This window comes from Triturus cristatus, chromosome 12 (assembly GCF_964204655.1).
Source record: "Triturus cristatus chromosome 12, aTriCri1.1, whole genome shotgun sequence".
NCBI lineage: Eukaryota > Metazoa > Chordata > Amphibia > Caudata > Salamandridae > Triturus > Triturus cristatus.
Window position 1 is genome coordinate 212,701,194 of NC_140595.1, and position 21,884 is coordinate 212,723,077.

Here is a 21,884-nt window from a genome sequence, read left to right on the forward strand (position 1 = left end):
TTTGCCTGTATAGGTCAAAAATCTCATACTCAGTTTGTTGGAAAATGGTCAGCCTGACTCTGAAAATCCTCTCTGCCTCTGCCGCCTTCTTTGCTGAGCATCCAGAATGTGCATCCTCCTCGCAATCACATACAGTGCAGCCATTGTGGAAACCCCTTATGCATCCTGGGCCAGCTATTATAAGTTTTCACACAGTTACCACTTGAAATGGATTGATGGTAAACTTCATGTGTAAACAGGCCTTTTTGTGCCTGGTCGCTAATTGTAGCAGCCTTCAACATATGGTTTGCAAGTCTCAATTATAGATTCTATAATTGAGAATAGCAAAACTGAGTCACAAAAATAGCAGTTGGCAAAACAGTTGCCTCCCAAAAAATAAATTGCAAATGGCTTTCATACATCACAAATAGCCACTTTTTCAGTTTATATGCCATTTGTGAATCGCAAATGCTTTGTACATCTAATTATAGCACAAAATAATTGATTCCCGAGGTCCCTGGCTGACTTTACTTGGGTCCCCTTGTTGTTTGAAAAGTTGAACATCTAACCCTCCATTCTTAAATTCAAATTCTATTTTTAACACTTTGGTATAAATTCATAAGACATACTTTCAGATATGAAAAGTTTAAACTAATCCAAGATTTATTTTGTTGTAAGTGTTTTGGAATCTATTGTCAATAATCCAGTAAAACACTGTGGTGGATATAGAGTTACTGCACAAGCACAACCAGAATAAAAATCTGCTGTCAACTTCAGTAAAGATTGCAAACATTTTCATTATTCCCAAAATTGTCCACTTTTGATTATCTCTTGTTAGTTTCTGGCTTCCAACTATTTTAGGAGGTCAACTCATATATAGGTAAATAGCTATAGATAAGGACTCTATTGATGCGATGTGGTGGAAACTCAAAAATAACTGTTCTTAATTTGTAAAGAAAAATAAGTGAAGGGACCCTACATTTTTCATATGTGTTTGAATACTAGGGATCTTGAATGCCAAGGCTGCCTAGTTTTGTTTCCACATTAGGCCTTTCTCTTCTACCACCCAACACTTCCTGTCTCTCTCACCCTTGCACATCATTTCTACCTATGCTGTCGTTTTACCATCTTTCTCTTGAGCCTTCATTCTCCCACTTAAAACTTTTCTCTCTTGCTTTGAGTTCAAAGCCTGTTGATGGAAAATAGTCCAGGTTTACAAAAAGAAATCTGAAAGCCAATACCTGCACAAATTAGGCAATGGAAATATAGCAAAGAAACAGGTGTATTCCTACAATGCTACTGCCAGTGAGCAAAAACATGGTGTCATAGCAGACACATCCATGAAAATGGGAAGACGATTCCCACTCGCCAAACAAAACAGAGCACCAAGGAATGATTTAAGCAGATGCCTACCATTGACAAGTTGAGGGTCAAATTAGTTCCTGAGACTGCTCTTCCCATCTCTTAAGTGACAGGGCCCCAAAGACAATAAACCCACCATCAAGGATGTGTTCAATTTAGTAATCGTCGGTCAGTCCATACCAGCCTGGTTGGGCAGTAGGGTTTCTGCATGGATTTCCTTTCCAAACTGCAACAGTGAAGGTGTGCACCTTGGTAGCAAGCTCCAAGCCTCATGGCTGTTCCTCCATGAGCTCTATGTGCTGTTCTTGTGATTGCATCCACTTGAACCACTCCAAAGTCTAAATAGGCCTGGATTTAGTATCTAGTGGATGGGGAAATCTGTTGGTGGTCTCCAGCGGTGTGGTTCTAGTGAGAGGGGAACTTGTAATGGTAGCTCTGGATGTGAATAGAGACTGCACTGGCTCTGAGTGGTGCTGGCAAAATGACGACATTGATTGGACCAATGCTTCGTAGGCCTGCTGGAGCTGCCTAGGGCCAGATTTACCACTTGATCATGCAGTGCAGCAGCCACAAATGCTACACTGCATGAAAAGGAGAGGAGAAGATGTAATAAAGTACTTAAAGCCAGAGATAAATGTAGGTTATTCAGGTTTATTGCAAGTAAAAGATCCCATCCACCAGGAGCTCCTGCAAGCATAAAAGGCTGGCTTCAACTGCTCCTCTTCCTAACATCATTCCATCCTATCAATCACAAACATTCCTTTTCTCCTGGCAACATGAGGAACATTCTACGATGCCACAGAAGAGCACCATACTGACAGAAATATGGCACTCTCCTCCCCTTACCCTAGCGCCGGCGCTGAAATCAGCTGCTGTGCACCAGGCAGACACCTTTACGCCATAGAGCAAGGGTGTCTCCATGAGTCTAGCATAGGTTTTGTACTGGAAGGGTACCCTTCCGGTGCAAAATACTACTCATAGACTGACTTTAACCTTTTCTTCTATGTATGTGTGCTGTAAAGTGCATTTCTCCTTCGTTGCGCCGACTTCAAAATGGCGCACTTTTCTGATGCTAATCCCTGTCTACTTTATCTAGATACCTTGGGTCAGATTTACTAAGATTTTACTCCGTTGGCGCGATTTCTTTTTTACAAATTACTTTCCAGCAATAACTTGAAAGTAATGCGAAGCTATGCATTATGTAGCGCCCCGGGTACGTGCCATGGGCGGTGCATGGGCGTTCCCATGCGACCACCCAAGGTTTCTGACTCTAAACCCAATTTACTAAATAGAGTAGACAGGGTTTAGCGTCAGAAAAAAGTGCACCCTTCAACCAGGTGTTGTGAAGGAGAAATGCTTTTATTCCCTTTATTTTCCAACTTTGCATGTGTGTAGCACTGTACAGCACACTAACAAAGGGGTAAATATTTTAAATTAGTCTAAGCATAGTATTTTGTCCTGGAAGGGTATCCTTCCGGTACAAAACTAATGCTTGACTCATGGAGACACCCTTGCACTGGATCAAAGGTGTCTCTGTGGCGGATGCCAGCTAATTTCGGTGCCGGCGCTAGGGAGAGGGGAGGAGAGTGCCATATTTCAGTAAACTTGGCGCTCTCCTGCTCCTCACCAATGCAGCATTAGTGGCTGCTGCACTGCGCTGCATGAGAAATTGGTAAATCTGGTCCCTTGGGGGTTGCATGGGAACGCCCATGCTCCACCCATTGTATGCCCCCTTGATGCTAAGTAATGCAAGGTAGCGCTATGCGCCGCTTTGCGTTACTTTCACATTATTTCAAGTTTAGCACTGGAAAGTAAATTGGAAAAAAGATTTTGCACCAATTTGTGACGCAAACAGGACATAAAATCTCAGTAAATGTACCCCTAGTGTCTAGGAACAGGGAAACAAGTGATGGTGGTGTGTATTTGTTGACCCAAATGGGACCAACTACTGTATATCCAGGTTAGAGCAGCAAAAACTCTTCCAGTCCCAGCCTGTACACAAAAACAGAAGAGAGGGGGTGAGAAAATAAAATGAGCAAGTTGCAAGTACCTGTTGGCAGCACCTAATGTGGTTCGAATACATTTGAAAAGGGGAAGCTATCTACAGTTCTGGTGCAACTATGTCTGCAAAATTTGAAACAGGAAGACTGCTGTTACAAAGAAAGTAACTTCCTCACTGGAGAGTGAGATTCGAGCAGTACACAGTTCTAAGAGGGAATGTATTTGCTATTCTTCAATTAGAATCATGTAGAAAGGCACCAGGCAATGCGAAGAGATCGATGGGGAAGAGGGTCTTTGGATCCTCTTGTACTGAACTAGGTGAGGATATTTCTTCAGTGCTACAGTACTACTTTGTAGACCACATGGCAGCTCCAGAACATACCAGCCCTCCACTGAGATTAGAGCAGTGACTGGAATGTAATAGTGAGGTTATGTTGCTCTGGAGAGAACCTGTATTGGAGGAAGCAGCCGTCTTGAGAAAGGGCTAGAGGTATCATCGGTGAATAGGTCATGGTTTCTGATTTTAGAGTCCTAAGAAGAAGCTTTTGGACGTAAGCATGGGCTTTCTACCAATGGGGTTGTCAGCATCTCTTTGGAGCTCAGTGAACCCTAAAGTGATATATGAGAAGAATGCACATCTTTTATACATTGAGATAGCGTGTTCATCTTGCACCATGTGGAGAACGTGAGGTGACGTGTGAAATTTGGTAGCTGGGTATTTGGGGCATGTTGGTTACTTTGCCTTTCTTGTGGTGGAGACTGGTAGATTTTAGAGGCTTTCTGAGGTTCAAATTAATTAGCTGATTAATAAGAGTTTAGGGACCCTTAAGGACATGTGATTAATTACTGCTGCAGTGATGAAATAGTTGAGGAATTCTGGTTCCAATATCACTTTGTCACACCTCATCTTCTTAGCGGCTCCCTTTCCCTCTGTTAGCTTTTAGGGGCGAATGGGTACATTTTCTTTAATGCAAAATTGAAACAAACAAAGGTATGTTCTATGGTGTGCCCAGTAGTGGGTTGGATATGTGAGACTTGCCTTGAATCTTGGAGTTGCTGTTCATTTGTACTTCTTTACAGGTCTGGTGTCTTCAGCTTCTTGCAGAATTCAAGAAGAGAGGAGGAGGCCCAGAGTGGAAGGTAGTGCCACACTTTTAGAGCGATGTAAGATAACTTCAATAATACTGATCTGGTTCTGTGTATGTGTGGAATGTATGCACGGAAGAGTGCTATGGAGCATAGGTTTCTGTGTGGTTGTTGGAAGGAGATGCAACTGTTCAGGTAGGTGGAGCTTAAGTTGAGTAATGCCTTGAAAGTGTGTGTGAGGAGTTCAAAATGAGTGTGTTTGTGTACAGCGACAGCTAGTGGACCTCCCTAAGTTTAGTGTGATGTGATGTCTGTGTTAGAGGTTGAGCATGTGCCTGGCTGCCGAGTTCTGGATGGTTTAGTCTTCTGGTGAGTTGTTTGGTGATCCCGGCATAGAGGGTGTTCTCATGGTCCAACCTGCTGGTGACTGGGGCGTGAGTGATGGTTTTTCTGGTTTTGCTTAGGATCAATTTGAAGATCTTCCTGAGCATCCTGTAAAGTTGTAGCACGGTAGGAATGAAGATATGTGTCTGAGTGAGAAGGTGAAACTATCTCTGTTCTCCAAGTAGAAGGCAAAAAATTGCATGTTGGGAGGATAGTGACCTTCTTCAGCTTTTCTTTAAGCAGATGGAAAGCGGCTAATAGGATTGCAAACCTTACAGAATAAACATCAGTAGCAGCTTATTTTCCCATTCGGATACACTGAGAATGAGTGTACATAGCCTGTGTCACATGACTCTCGTATCTACTCCCATTCTTTTAATAACTCAACTGCAAATGCTGAAGAGGCAGGAAATCACATCCAATGAATTTCACACTTGTCTCAGGAAAATCATCATTCCTGGAGTGTCACCAAAATGTACTCAGATCACTCGATGTAGTTATCCAGTTAGGATCGATCACCCAGCATAATTCCGACTACTGGTACAATGGCTCCATGATGTGATTGCCCTGCCCTTGCAGAGGCAATCTTGGAGCCAGATGTTCTGCTTGTGAAGTAGCCTACTCAGTAACTGGTCGACCTCTCTGTCAGATATCAGGGATTAGAGCTCACCAAAGCTTGTATCGGAAATAAAAGCATAAAGAGCTTGTTCCGGGACAGTTGCTGTGGTTTGAAACATTCTCTCTGTCCAGGTCTCAACTGGATCTCATCTGTGGGTAGATTATTCTGGATATCTCCTTCCACACCGAAACAGCTCAGGGCAAATGGAATTCATACCTTCATGCCATCCCCACAGAGTGTGGTTGCTAGTAAAATCCATTGTCTTTGGGCATGGCTTCCTTGCTAAACTTGACTCCCTAGAACTATTATGGTGAGAAACATCAGGTCTCCACTATTGAGGGTGACAATGGAGCAGTTTTGTTCTCTAGCGTTAGCTACCCTGGACGCCTCAGCGGGGAGGGATGGAACGGAATCTCAGGAGAGGAAAGAAGCATTCAGATTTGGCCATACCCAACAACAAGACAGTTAGATAATATAACATGTCCTACAACATTGTGGTCATTCAATCAGATGTCAGACTGCATAATACTAAGGTCTCCTTTTCACATGAAAAATGTGTCAGCAGGGGAGGAGGTGGACCACCAATACCTAAGCTTTAGTAGAAGCTTTGCAATGAGGTGGAGGTTGGCAAGGGGACGTGGACGACATCCTACTTCTGGATAAGCCAATTTTCTAATGGACACTATTACATTCATCTTTAAGTTATGATGGTGATCATTTGTAATGGATTCCAGCTGACTTTGCCTTGATAACATCACCCATGTAGAACTTTTTCCTCCCTTAGTGATTATTAATGGACTCTTTCCTTGTCAATCTCTCACCTATGTACCATGTTCTACAGCTTTCTAGTTCATTAAGTATGTGCCTGAATGTATGATAACCGGAGAACTCCATGGCAGCAAAACTTACTTTTAGCAAGGGGTATCTCCATGTTTTCCCTCCTCCATCTCACTTGGAGACCTCTGCAGGGTCCTTCCATGCAAGGGGTGGTAGGTCAGTGGTAAAACATTTTGTGTGCTCCCAACAGCCAGTACATACATTTCCCATTCTGGGTAAACACTGTGGAGACTCCAGAGAGGCTGGAGTATATAAATATATTCAATGTTGAAAATTACCTCTCTGGGAAGATTTCTTTTTAAGTTTAACATTGCCAACTAGAAGAAGAGGACCAATATGGAGAAGTTTAAACAATGCAAGGGAACAAAGTGACTAAGAATTCCATAGATTCATTGGGAAAAACAGATCTTCCATGTGATGCCTTCAGCTGCACCATGATCCTGATTGTGCAAGTTGCCCTCCACATTCAGGTGACAGCCTGCTTCCGATCTACAGAAACAAGTATCTCTCTTAACATATGCTGTTTCATTGAGTACTCTGAGGGGGTCTACCTATTTATCCTTCAAATAGATTCATGCTCTTCACTCTGGGAGCGAACTGAGGACCCACAGACTGTTGAATTGCGTCCATTGTCCAAGCCTGTGAATTTTGTATGGATGAACTTTCCCAGTTTGCAATTGCTTATTCTCTCGTTTTGCTTCTGAGGCCAAGTCCACCCAAAGGATCCCAGCCAGCAGTCTCTAACTAGAGAGACCCTGTATGGGTTTTAGCCGGATCAATTCACTGTCATCACCCCCTAAATGATTATTCATGATTGTTGCACTATCTACCTGAAACCACATTGCAGCCTCAACCCTACATCCCTGTCTCCAACCTTTCTACTGTATCTGGACAGCAACTCATCTGTAGTGATCCCCAAGATTGTATGTCTGATGCCTGTCCTTTGCAAGCACCCTGATGTTCTGGAGCCGCATCGGGATTAAATAAAGTGGAATGGGTCCGCTCGTGCCCTCCCACACAGTACCAACAGTGTGTCACTTGTGTGTTTTGGAGCTGTACTGAAGCATCTTATTAGCATGTCACATTAGGGATGACAGATGGTGGAGCCCCACACCTGTTGCAAGTATAAAAGCTAGGTACTTTATTGCTATGCAGCATTGGATGGTGTTCAATGCACAACGAGCAGGCTCCGAAGCCTACACAAAGCCAGCCCAGTAGATAGTGTGACCTGTGGTAGTAAAGGGGGTCGATAGAACAAGAAGGAACACCTAGGACTCAGTGTGCCTCCTGGTAGTCGCTAACAGTCACCGCAGGCAAGCAAAGTGGAGAAATGAATGTTGAACGCCTGGGCCGAGGACATGAGCACACAGTGATAAACTGCAAGTCAGTCTCATGAATGTCAGCCCTCTGAGCCACACACCTCTCACCTCCACACGCAGACACAGGGTCTCCTGATTTGGACAGAAAAAAAAGTTTAAGCAGAAAGGGGATAAACAAATAAGCAGAAGACAAATAAGGACAAAGAAGGTAAACAGTAAACAATAAAAAGAACATACAGAGCATTGACCAAGAGAAGTTCAGAAACCCCAGACAGCGACTAAAGTCAAAGTACATGGCAGATGACCCAACTGCACAGCAAGCTCAGCTCCAGTGCCTCCCCAAGGAGGCACAACAATGCATGCCTCAATGACTGCACAGCCACAATTAAGCAAACTGGTGGGCCTGGCGACCGCAGAGCCCAGGTGGAAGATTTGGTTGGTCAGTTAAATACCTATTTCAGGAGATGTGCACAATGCTGTCAAATTGTCGCTGTTGCTCAATTTCGCAGAGGAAGAGGTAAACAAGCTCTTTGAAGGCCTCCCCGTCACAGGAACTGAACACAACTATGATGCGGCAATTGTGGCTCTTGATGTGCATTTTGATCCTACCAGCTCAACCCACACTACAAGTTGAGTGGTTCTAGTTGCACCAGGCCTGGTAAAGAGAGAAGGAAATGATTGACAGTTTCTACGCCCACTTGAGAGAACTGGTCAGCACAGAAGATAATGAAATGAAGAAAGTGAGAAGCCAACCACGACCTTCAGTGGAAAAACCTCCACCAGACCAAATGCCGAAACTGCAGCCTAAAACCACATGCACACCCAAATGCCCTGCATAAGGCTAGGCCTTCTCGTATTGGGAGAAACTGAAACACTTCACCAGAGTGTGTCAAGGACGAGGCCAAAAAGCCCCTTGCACGCCAAAGATTTTCCACAGACGTGTGCCAGCAGAAGGTGGACAAAGACCTGTGGAACACCGCAAGAACTGAACAATCTGAAGAGCCTGGCCCTTATGAGGTGGATGGTGAAGAGGTGTTCCTGATTTCATACACCAGGCAGAGCAGAGGGAGCCATTGTCCACAACCATGGTCCTGATCAAGATTACATGCACACAGGTACCTGCCATCATTGACACAGGAGCTTCAGTCAATGTGATAGATATTAAACAGCACCTGGCCAGTGGCGTAGCTAGAGCTTGTGGCGCCCGGGGCTATCCCTCAGATTGCCGCCCCCCCCCCGGCGGGAGGGCATGCACTTCAAAGAGGTCCGAAAAAAACGTAATATCGCCTCGAATAGTTACCTTGATCATGCAAGTTACATGCACATACATGACACGGTCCAAGGCTACACAGTTGAATACACCGGTGACTGGCAGTACAAAAGAGAACACACAGACTGCATGATCTATCTGGGGACTCAGAAAAACCTCATATGACATCCATCAGAGAGCTGCGTGAACAATTACCTGGTAATCCCCTCAACACAATGCAAACATGCACACACATGACACTGTTCATGTAACCTTCATCTACAGCTGACATTAAATGACCATACATCATGGTCCCACCATTAAAGCAGTGGGGACCTGCACGAACGTGATGTGCTCTGGGGACCCAAAACCAACTTAACAGTGTCGAAGCCTGTGATTCTTTATCTTTCAAAAACAGCAAATTAATTATTCACAGGGAATGACTCACTGTGTGCCCTTAAAACTAAACGCAGCATAAAGGGGTCAGTCAGCTCCACCTTGCCAACACAGACCAGATACAAAGCCCACTCTGGTGGCCCAAAGGCAACATCCAGGGGTCGCTCCCTGTCATTACTTCCAAGCAGCAGCAACCAACTCCCTGGGAATGAAAAGACGTGTGCTCTTGGTACCCAAAACCAGCTTGTAATAGTGCATCTCTCCTTCACAGCAGCCTCAGCACACACATGGTGCACAGCCTGCCTGGGGTCCCAGAGCTAAAATACAGGGAGGGGCGACACATTATGATCACAATCCTTAAACACAGTTGTGGGGGCCATGGGAACTTGTTCAACTCTATCCAAGACCCGGGACAAACTGTTCCGGCGCTGCGGCACTCCTTGAATATTCAGAAGAAACAAGAAATATTAAACCACAGTGATGCCGGCCAAGAATGGTCAATGTTTCGAAATAAAGAAATGTGCAGGGCAAATAAATAGATACAAGACAAAGACGACATCAAGCATGTTAAGTGTGATTGTCAGCTGCTAAAATTTAAGTGAAATACATCTAGATTAAAGGAAGTAGATGTACATAGGTGAGTCTTGAGCATACCAGGTAGGCTGCATTATGCTAAACTTACATGAGATGCTGTTAGGTGTGTCTATTTAAATATATTGCCAAACTAATACCACACATACATTATGGCTAAATTAAAGAAGACAATAACAATCAAACTGAAAATTAAGGGATATAAAGCCAGGGAATCGAACCCTGGATGTACATGAGATAATCATGGAGATTATGGGATGGGCTGTATTGTGCTATACTACTGTGCCCCCCTGTTATATGTGCCCATTAAAATCTATTACCAACATAAGTTAAAATAATTTGAGTAAGCTACATCTGAATTATACATTAGAGAAGAAAATTGTGCAATCTACATGACTTATATGGGGGTACTGCCAAAGAGATTCAACCCTTGATGTGCATGGACAAGTCACAGATGATACACAGTAAGAAGAGTTCTACTGTACATTGTTGTTTTGAGTAGTTCCAACGTCAGTTGGTAAAGAGCAGCCTCAAAGTGCATAGCTGCCAAGCTTTCAGATTGCTGGGTGTGATATTTTCATAATTTTATTGCAATTATGAGTCCGCCGCCGCAGACATTTGTACCAGTTTTAGTCTTCTTAGAGTTTCTCATTGCTCAAATGGGTGTAATTACTGATATATATATATATATATATATATATGTTTCCCTCGTCTTCATTGCTTGAGTTTTGCTCGCAAAGAAGTGTCACTCATAGTCGTTGAAATGTCACTCACAACTACAATTGAATTATGAAAATGTCACACATAGCAATTTGAAACCTTGGGAGCTATGCTCATAATCGTTGAAATGTCAATCATAATTACACTGAAGTTATGAGAAAATGTCACACATCTGAAACCTTGGCAGCTATGCTGCCACTCTGCCACTCACTAAATATCCCCTCTGAAAACGTTTAGCTCTTACCTCACTCAGCCTCCAGCAGCACTCCACAGTGGTGGCAGCCAGAGCCAGGGTCTCTATGGCAGGGGTTGGTTCACGTCTGGGGACGGAGGACACAAAAGAACCTGGGAGGGCAATGCACAGCAAGACACACTCCGGACAGGGAGGGAACCTCATGGAAGAGGACGCGATGCAGGAAGAAAAAAGAACGTGCAATAACATGGTCAGGCTTGTGTCAGAGAGCAGCGGGAGGTAATGAAGGAGTAGAGGCAGGCAAATTGGTAGAGGGACTGTAGATGCACATACTTAGGGGGGCGACCAACAGGCGAGACAGGAAGAGAATGAGGAGGGCCAGTGTGAGGGAGAGAGGCCAGGGAGTGATAAAGAGAATGAGGAGGGTTTCCAGAAAACGGCATTAGCCGCTCGGGCAACCGGAGAGGGGTCTTCATTTTCCTAATGGGCTGGAAGTGCAGCCAATGGTGGGAAGCTGAGAGCCGCCTGTCCTGTGGGCTGAGCCTGTAACTTACCCCCAAGTCTACCCAGGGCACAGGAAGGGAGCCACAGCCGAGAGAGACACGGGCTGGGAGGCAGTGCCAGGGCAGGGCTGCTCTGTGGAGTGCCATGCTGTCAGCTCCAGACATCCATTGTTTGAATGTAAATGGTCGAGGATCAACTAAGCCCCTGGGTCCAAGCTGTTACATTCTTCCTCAATGTGGAGTGGGATTTTAATGTGTGTAATGGGTCTTAATTTTGGAAGAACTGCTCAGATGCTGGAACCACAAGATTTGTCTGTTAACATTATTATACACCCAGTCATTGATCGCTTATGGAATGCTTTATGAAGCCCCATGCCTCTTCTCTGTGGAGAGCCTTTCAGCTTCAAACCGTTTAGAGCTGTGCTCACCCATTCTTTGAACGTAAAGGGTTGAGGATCTTTAACACTGTGTGGCCATTCAACCCTAACCATACATATCACTATCCCCATCGCACATAAATGTTCATTGTAAAATAGTAGCATGCATCGTAGCCAGCAGGATAAACCCACTGAGGCCCAGTCGGATGCCTCCAGATGAGGCAGCTTAAAAACAGTCACCACCACAGAGCAATGCCACACAACAAACATGCACAAATATTTTTGCCACACATCAGGCCCGGCTCCAGGAATTTTTATTTGGGTGGGCCAAGGGTGCATTTGGGTGGGCCACTGCGGGCTCGATTTGTCGCATATATGTCTGGGCAGGCCTGCTTCAGAGCCCTCCTTTATCTCTTCTTAGCCTTATAAGGACCAGTAAAACTCACTCTTTTCCAAATCTCTTTCTAAATATTATCACTCACAAAAAGTGCTTTTTCCATGTAATGTTCCTTTGATGGGAAGAGGATTTTTTTGAGGTGGGAGTATCAGGCAAGTGATACTACTCAGGCTCCATCTGTTTGAGCCTTCATGGAGGATCCCTCTTCATTACTACCTCCAGCTGACCCCGGACTCGGCAACGCTCTCCCTTACAGGCTTGATTATCCACTACTCCTCTCTCCAGTGCACCTTTTCTCACAGCTGACCTTGGGCCCCAGCCCCATATCAGGCACTATCGGGCTCCACTTTGCTTTTTCCCGGTAAAAACATTAGTAAAATCACCTTAAAACTTAAAACATTGAATATAGCAGTAAATATAATTAGCAGCACTTTAAAGCATGTTCCACAGTAGCCCTTATGACCCGACTGCTAATTAAATAAACAAAAACAGAAAGGCCATGACAGGGCCGGCTTTAGCGCTGATGCGAAAGTCTTTTTTGGCGCCACACTAATAACCTCTTTCTCTGTAAATACCTTTACTACCACCTTCCAACAGTGCCCCTCGTCCCTCCATGGCCCCCCTAGTGACCTCCTCCTCAGATTCCCTCACTGCCTCACGCCACAAGTGCCCCTCATCTCCCCATAGCCCCTCCCCCTCATGACCTCCTCCTTGGACTCCCTCACTGCCACCATCCACCAGTGCCCCTTATCTCTCTGCAGCCTCTCCCCCTCATGACCTCCTCCTCAGACTCCCTCACTACCACCCTCCACCAGTGCTCCTCATCTCACCCTAGCTCCCCCTCCACACCATGACCTCTTCCTCGGATTCCCTCACTGTCACCCAGGGCACAAGTCCTAAAAAAAGAAGTATGGGGACGCTGACGTCACAACAGGAAGTAATGTCACGAAAGTGGCTTGCACCATCAGACTCATTGCCTCCCCTCGCTCACCCCTTAGATGCCATTGCATCAGAGAAGCCAGCGCGTGAGCAGCGTTCTGAATGAGCTCCAATCTCGCCCCAGAGAGGCCAAAGAGTAAATGTGTGGCTCCATTTGCTCCAGTAATCGAGCTCCCGTTAAAATAAGTGAGGGGACACCGTCCACCCGCCTGGTACCCCGACTCGAGCCCTGCATTCACCCTCCACCAGTGCCCCTCATCGCTCCACAGCCCCTCCAACTACCTCCTCCTCAGATTCCCTCACTGCCACCCTCCACCAGTGCCCCTCATCGCTCCGTAGCCCCTCTCTCATATGCATTTGTTGTTTAGCGCTACTCATATCAGTGTAGTGTAGTGTGTCAGCACTTTACACCACAAACACATTATACAGAGACAATCAATCATACAAGTATGTAAATCAGTCTACAGGGAATGTCACATAAGCCAATGAGGATTACAAGGTGTAGGAATCACATGTCATCCATACTGGTGGGCAGTATATTTTGAGAGGATTTGGTCTGGGGAAACACAACCTTAGGATTTAAAAGAGTATTCCATGGGGATCAGCTTTACTGATAAAAATGTATCTCTGCTCAAACATACTCATTTTAGCAACATTAGAATGATGAAAGACTGAGGAAGCTCTAACTATATCACAAAACAAAAAAAACGATACCATTCATGTTTGTATGCAGCTCTTTGATGACAGTTCATTGGTCACTGCCCTATGTTAGGATTGTAACTTCTGAACTGCAAGTAACACAAGGATCTCTGTGACAAAGGCAGTAACCCACTGAGCTATCCACATAAAATACAGTTCATCTGCACTTAAAAACTACCAACAGACAAACGATTGCTCTCCAGCAGGATCATTAATCACTAGCGTTATCTGGGCATTCTGAATTGCGTTGTCATATTGTGTCCTGCATCGGCCATGAGAAGGATAAAAACTGTTTAAATGACGTGCACAGAAGTATGTGTCCTGCTGGGCCTGCACATATTTTTAAAAGAAAAAAAATAGTAACACATTCTCTTACCTACTAGTCGAACTCTGTGTCACAGCCTGATGCGATAAGCAGCTGCAGGGGTCAGGAAAGGGGAATAGGAATAAACAAACTTATTTTCTCCGACAGTCCGACTCCGACCTGTGCAGCACAGAATTGGGTCCTCACGAGTGCGTAGTGGTGAAGCGCGTGACGCGTCACCACTACGTAACGTTCTCATCGCGAGGCCCTGGAGCAGGCTGGGTGACCAATACGAAGTCCTGGCTCTAGTCTTGCCGAACCGGAACCGACCGACGTCATGATGGCAAGGCAGCACTGCAGCAGGCGCTGACGCACTGGCGCACCACAAACAAGTAGGTCTGCTGGTCAGGTGCGTGCAGTGCGCAGCGCGCTCACCGCGCTGCTTGAAGACAAGTTTAACTTTTTAACTGGGCCGCCGGCCGCGCGCGCCGTTGCGGCCGCGGCGGACTTTATAATTTATTTAGTGACAGTCAAATCTGTCCCTAAATAAATTATAAAGGCCGCCGCAGCCGCAACGGGCCACCAGTGCTGAGCGGCCGCCCTAAAAATAGTGCCGCCTGGGGCGGTCCGCCCCCACCGCCCCCCCCCCCAGCTACGCGCCTGGTGCACACGAATAAAATGCAATGCGAAGTACCACGTCCGATCGTCGGTAAAAATACAAATCTGTACTTACGATTCCGCCAATATGGGAACGTCGTATACCTAGAACCTCACCAGCCTCTGTAGTCTGGTGCTCACTAATCCGGGCAGTTCCTTGTTATGGGCGCCACACTGGCGTGGCGCGCGGGTACGTAAGGGGCGGGGACATCCGGAGGAGCCAAGCGTGCTCCTGCGGTCGAAACTAGACCGCTAACCTAGACGATGTCTTAGGGAGGGTGCGCATGCGTGGTTATGATTGCAACGAGTGCGCGGGGAGACATAACGCTCGAATGAACGGAGCGGGAGCAAGGCAACTAATTGGATGTGTAACCGCAGTATTACCAAAAGAGGGGGGGGGAAACAGGAGAACACTGGTTTGAAAGGTGGCGATCAGATCAATGTGAAACACTCAGACTGGAACATCGCAAGTTAAGTATCATTATGAACTGGCACCGTAGAGTGCGGATCTACCTGAAACAGACGGCTATTTCACAGTATGGTGCTGCTATGTTCCATAAGGAGGGAGTACATATAATTTACTCATGAAAAATTCAGGTGAACATGCTCCATGGAATGTCCTCATTAAGGCCAGTGGTGTCTGCAGTCAATCTCAGTACCCACCGCTGTTCGAGTCTAAAGAGGGCTTTTTTAGACATGTGTGGGTGAGATTCTAAGACAACCCATTGAAACGAGTTTGGGGCATGCTGCTCAAGGTGATAGTGGGATGTCATTTTGGTATTGGTTCTAGCACACCTGAAACTACTTTTGTGTTCCAACATGCGGGTTTTAACTGTACGAGTGGTCATACCTATATAAGGTAGGCCACATGGACATGTCATCATGTAGATGCATTTTGATGAATTGCAATTGGTGTGTTTACAGATATTCCAAGTCAACCCGTTAGGAAATACCAATGTTTTACTCACGCGTGTCTGGGGACACATAGAACACGACCCACAGGGATAATGGCCCTTAACTGGAGGAAGATCCCACAACATTCTTTGAGACCTAGTAGTGGATTTCTTCGGTCTGGTGTGTATGAGTAAATCCTTCAGGTTGCTAGTGCGTTTAAATGCGAACCTGGGAGTTGCTACATCCAAGTCTCCAGTGTTCAGGATCCCCCAGTGTTTTTTGATGATGGATCTGATCCTATTAGAATCAGGGTTAAAGGTGGTCACACACGTGATGGATTGATCAGGTTCTTTGATGTTAATGTCTAGCAAGCTCTCTCTGTTGTTGTTTCTTGCTCGTTTGCGAGCCCGTGACACTACTTGTTTAGGATATTCTCGCTTGACCAGATCATTCAAGAGGGTCGCGAACTCTTTCTGGTAGTCTGTCACAGAACTACAGTTCCTTCTGATGCGCAAAAATTGCCCAAAGGGGAGATTTTCCTTCAATGACTTGGGATGGTAACTGCTGAATAGAAGGAGGCTATTCCTGTCAGTTGGTTTTCGGAATAGACTTGTGGTGATCTTATTTCCTTCAAGTCGGACAAGGAGATCAAGGAAGGGGACTGCAGTGTCAGAGATCGTGTGGGTAAATCTCAAGTAGGGGTTTAAGGTATTAATCCACGTACAGAATTCTGTACATTTCATGTAGTCTCCTCTCCAAAGGACCAAAATGTCATCAATAAACCTTTTCCAGAGCAGTACATTCGCCGAGTAGGGATTGGAAGAATGATGGATTTCCCTGGCTTCAAAAGCCAACATGTACATACATGCTAGGCTCAGAGCGAATGTACTGCCCATAGACGTCTCTTGGGTTTGGTGGTACAGTTGGGTATTGTACTCCAAAAAAATTTGAGTAAGGGCCAGACTGGCACATTCCATTATGAATGGTACAGGTGTAGTGAAAGAATGCTCACTGTTCTGCAGAGCATCTTCAATGACCTGGAGCGTAGCTTGTTAGGGTATATTAGTATATAATGCCTCAACATCAAGGGTGAGCAACAGGTCTATCTCCTGTGGGTGTTGAATACCCTCAAGGAGGCGAAGAACATCAGTGGTGTCTCGGATGTACGAGGGAGTAGTTGTAACCAGGGGTTGGATAAAATGGTCGACAAATTGCGATAGTGGTTCCAGAATGGATCCTATGCCTGACACAATGGGCCGGCCAGGTACTGGAGTAGTCCCTTTGTGGATTTTGGGGAGGCAATAGAAGAAGGGGATCACTGGTTCTTTTGCTATAAGGAAAGCTGCTTCTTTCTTAGAGATCCACCCTTCGAATTCCACTGTAGAGACCATGGAACCTATAGTCCTGGACAACTGTGGGGTAGGATCTTCCTTGATAGGAGTGTAGTACCTTGTGTTGTTAAGTTGTCTACGGCATTCAGTGTCGTAGTCAACAGCGGACAAGATAACGGTTGCACCGCCCTTATCTGCTTGTTTAATTACAATCGTATCGTCATTAGCCAGATCTCTTCTAGCCAATGACTCGCGGGTAGACAAATTATAGAAGGGCGTTCGACTGGCATCCAAATTGAGATCCTTTAACACTGCCTTTTCGAAAGTCAACACTTCCGGTGGGACCATATTTCTGGTAGGCGTGAAGGTCGATGGTCTATGTAGCCCTGAGTCATCATTGGTAGGCGGTGGACGATCTTGAAAGAACGCCTGTAGCCTGATCTTACGAAATAGTTGCTGGACCTCACAAGTGTCACGGAATCTGTCTATTTTAGGTGTGGGGACATAGCCCAACCCTTTCTGGAGTACTCTTTCTTCCACAGGAGTGAGGACCCTCGGGGAAAGATTGATCATCAATCTCTCTTGTCCCTGGTTTGGCTCCTGGTTTCCAGTGTCCTGGGGGGTTGTTCCTGCCATTGCACTCTTTTTTGTTGTCGTCCTCTTCTGCGCCCTCTTCCTCTGCCCCAGCCTCTGTCTAAAAAAGGTTGTTCAAACCTAGGTGGGAAGAAGGGCGGGGGAGGGCCTTGATGGTACATCGGGTATTGCCAAAAGGGGGGACCCTGATATGGTGGCATGTTGTATGCCGGATGGCCTGATGGCTGGAAAGGTCTTGTTTTCCTGTTGTTACTGTTCCAACTCCCTGTGCTGGATTCACTGTTGGTTGAGGAACTCCGTCTAGAAGGTCCTGAACTCTCATCTGACGAGTAACTGGTTACTGTCGAAGTGTAATCTGCTTTGAGATAGGGATATACCTTTTCTGTTGAAAACTTCTTTATATCCTTCTGAAGTTTAGATATTTTTTGCTTCATAAGGTACTCCCTATTCTCGGCAAGTTCAGCGTTGATTTCTGCTAATTTAGTCTTATAAGCAGTAGTTTGGATGATGACTTTGATCGCACCCTCCGCTGTTTGGATCTTGATTAACAAAGTATCAGCTATTCTTTTTGCGGTGTTGATAATCAAGATGAGCCAGTCCCTGGAGCATTTCCATGCTACCAGGGACCACTCTTTTTTGAATAGCGCATCCTCTAAGAAGAGGCGAGGAAAGTTGTTCACAATCAACCCATTGGGAGCTATATTCGCTCTTAGATATTCAGTTATCATGGCACCATGGAGTGTAACTTTGAGCCACTCATGTTTGAGGTTGGATAATGACGTCCAGTCTTCTGTATGACTCCCAGAGGCAGAGCTGCCATCAGGGGCCAGTAATGATGGTGTTCCAAGAATTTCTGCAGCTGCTTCATCATCAAAGCTAAGTCCTCCATAAATGTTTTTTATTTATAGGTCCACAAGGGACCAGTGATTCTAAAACGTAGAAATGGTCAATTCTGAACGTAATCTACCGATGAATGGTCCAAGGGGACAATATCGAACCACTTGGTATCCTGAACTTCCCACGGGGATCACCCGTACAAATAATCTCAAACAAATAGAGGGAAAGGGGGGCTTTTTAATAATAATCAATCTTATTATTATCAGAGGTCCAGCATACATGCCCATCAACAAGTGAAAACAAAGGGTATGCAGTTCCTAAAGCTAACGCAGGGTGTATTAGAGTCACTCGGGTACACGGGTAGTACTGTGAGGAGAATAAAGTGAAAGACAGGAGTAAAGGTTACTCCTTTTTTGGAAAAGAAGACCCTCACACACCCAACAAGCGGGTGTCTTGCTTCATCACCGGGTCTTTGCTCCTTATCGGGACGGGAGGTGCAATGCCCGATCAGGCACCCATTGGGGCCTTCCTATCGGAGATCTTTATTTCCAACGCCGATGAGTGAGGTGTGTGTGGGGAAAAGAGGTTAATAGTGAGTGTAGGTGCAAGTCAGGTGAAAAAACGTGTACTAAAACAGGGGTAGGTGATCCACTTCAAACAATTTTAATAAAGCATGGTCACCATCCTGATTAAAAATAATCCGCACATTTCTCGCCGTAAGGTGTGTGAGTAAATATGCTGAAGGGATTAGGGGTCAACATGTTTCTTGCCTTGTGATGTATTAAAATGGCAATTCTTCAGGACCAGGAAAAAGATACGGCTACCTACACCTTTGTGGTGGTGTCCACTCCCTCTAAGAGGTATATTGGGTGGACACACATACAGCACCCTAAAATTGTGTGGTACCGTGGGTCAAAAAACACAACCTGCGAAAAAAGAAAAATACAAGTGAAAGCATAATAATAATACAGTACAATCCACGATATCAGGTTAATTTCCAGGCAATTGGTAATATCAAGGTGAAACCGTGACATGCATGGAAATGAGCAATGTTTGTAGGACTTGCTAGGGGATTGAAGCAGCACAGATTTGATAAACTAATTCTGGGACTAGCTCAAGATTTGTTGGGTTATAGGATCAAGAATAGATATCAAAACTCACCCTGATAGGTTGTGCTGGGATCCAGGCCAGGGTGAGAAGAGCACTAAATTTTAGTGTCCTGCAATAAGGAGAGATAAATAATATGAGGTATAACCCTAGAGGAGAACACAGACAACACACAAGAACATCTAGAGGGAACCAGTGCCTCCATTGTGTGAACTTTAAGGTGAGTAAAACTGCCCACGGAGCGATCAAGCGCTAAGCCTCTCAGGAGGCCAAGGATACTCAAGTGACTCAACGGTAAAGCACCTTGCGCTCTGTAACAAGCCCGTATCTTAGAACAGGCAAGTAGTATATTTTAAGCATGAGCACTAAACTGTACTGGACCAAGACAGAGCAATAGTGTCTTAGCCATTGGTCGTTATGTACTCAGGTGACCACTCGCCTAGATGTCCACTTGGTGCGTGCAAGGGCAACTTCTGTTTGTCAGTATCACGAGAGCTGCAGTCAAAAAAGCCTATGGTAGGCGATTTGTGCGCGTGGCACACACAATGAACTGCTGTTGTGTTCCAACTATTGCACGCTTACCAATAGTAGCTCACTTTGTATGCATTGCGTTCAAATCGTCTATCACAGACTGTTTTGCCTGCAGCGCTCGATATATTGACAGTTAGAGGTGTCCCTTGTACGCACCAGGTTGACATCCAGGCTAACGGCCACCCCAGTACATAACGATCATTCTTGATCCAATAACCCAACAAATCTTGAACTAGTCCCAGAATTAGTTTATCAAATCTGTACTGCTTCAATCCCCTAGCAAGTCCTACAAACATTGCTCATCTCCATGCATGTCACGGTTTCACCTTGATATTACCAATTGCCTGGAAATTAACCTGATATCGTGGATTGTACTGTATTATTATTATGCTTTCACTTGTATTTTTCTTTTTTCGCAGGTTGTGTTTTTTGACCCACGGTACCACACAATTTTAGGGTGCTGTATGTGTGTCCACCCAATATACCTCTTAGAGGGAGTGGACACCACCAAAAAGGTGTAGGTAGCCGTATCTTTTTCCTGGTCCTGAAGAATTGCCATTTTAATACATCACAAGGCAAGAAACATGTTGACCCCTTAATCCCTTCAGCATATTTACTCACACACCTTACGGCGAGAAATGTGCGGATTATTTTTAATCAAGATGGTGACCATGCTTTATTAAAATTGTTTGAAGTGGATCACCTACCCCTGTTTAGTACACTTTTTTTCACCTGACTTGCACCTACACTCACTATTAACCTCTTTTCCCCACACACACCTCACTCATCGGCGTTGGAAATAAAGATCTCCGATAGGAAGGCCCCAATGGGTGCCTGATCGGGCATTGCACCTGCCGGCCCGATAAGGAGCAAAGACCCGGTGATGAAGAAAGACACCCGCTTGTTGGGTGTGTGAGGGTCTTCTTTTCCAAAAAAGGAGTAACCTTTACTCCTGTCTTTCACTTTATTCTCCTCACAGTACTACCCGTGTACCCGAGTGACTCTAATACACCCTGCGTTAGCTTTAGGAACTGCATACCCTTTGTTTTCACTTGTTGATGGGCATGTATGCTGGACCTCTGATAATAATAAGATTGATTATTATTAAAAAGCCCCCCCTTTCCCTCTATTTGTTTGAGATTATTTGTACGGGTGATCCCCGTGGGAAGTTCAGGATACCAAGTGGTTCGATATTGTCCCCTTGGACCATTCATCAGTAGATTACGTTCAGAATTGACCATTTCTACGTTTTAGAATCACTGGTCCCTTGTGGACCTATAAATAAAAAATTTTTATGGAGGACTTTCAAGGACTTAGCTTTGATGATGAAGCAGCTGCAGAAATTCTTAGAACACCATCATTACTGGCCCCTGATGGCAGCTCTGCCTCTGGGAGTCATACAGAAGACTGGACGTCATTATCCAACCTCAAAGATGAGTGGCTCAAAGTTACACTCCATGGTGCCATGATGACTGAATATCTAAGAGCGAATATAGCTCCCAATGGGTTGATTGTGAACAACTTTCCTCGCCTCTTCTTAGAGGATGCGCTATTCAAAAAAGAGTGGTCCCTGGTAGCATGGAAATGCACCAGGGACTGGCTCATCTTGATTATCAACACCGCAAAAAGAATAGCTGATACTTTGTTAGTCAAGATCCAAACAGCGGAGGGTGCGATCAAAGTCATCATCCAAACTACTGCTTATAAGACTAAATTAGCAGAAATCAACGCTGAACTTGCCGAGAATAGGGAGTACCTTATGAAGCAAAACATATCTAAACTTCAGAAGGATATAAAGAAGTTTTCAACAGAAAAGGTATATCCCTATCTCAAAGCAGATTACACTTCAACAGTAACCAGTTACTCGTCAGATGAGAGTTCAGGACCTTCTAGACGGAGTTCCTCAACCAACAGTGAATCCAGCACAGGGAGTTGGAACAGTAACAACAGGAAAACGAGACCTTTCCAGCCATCAGGC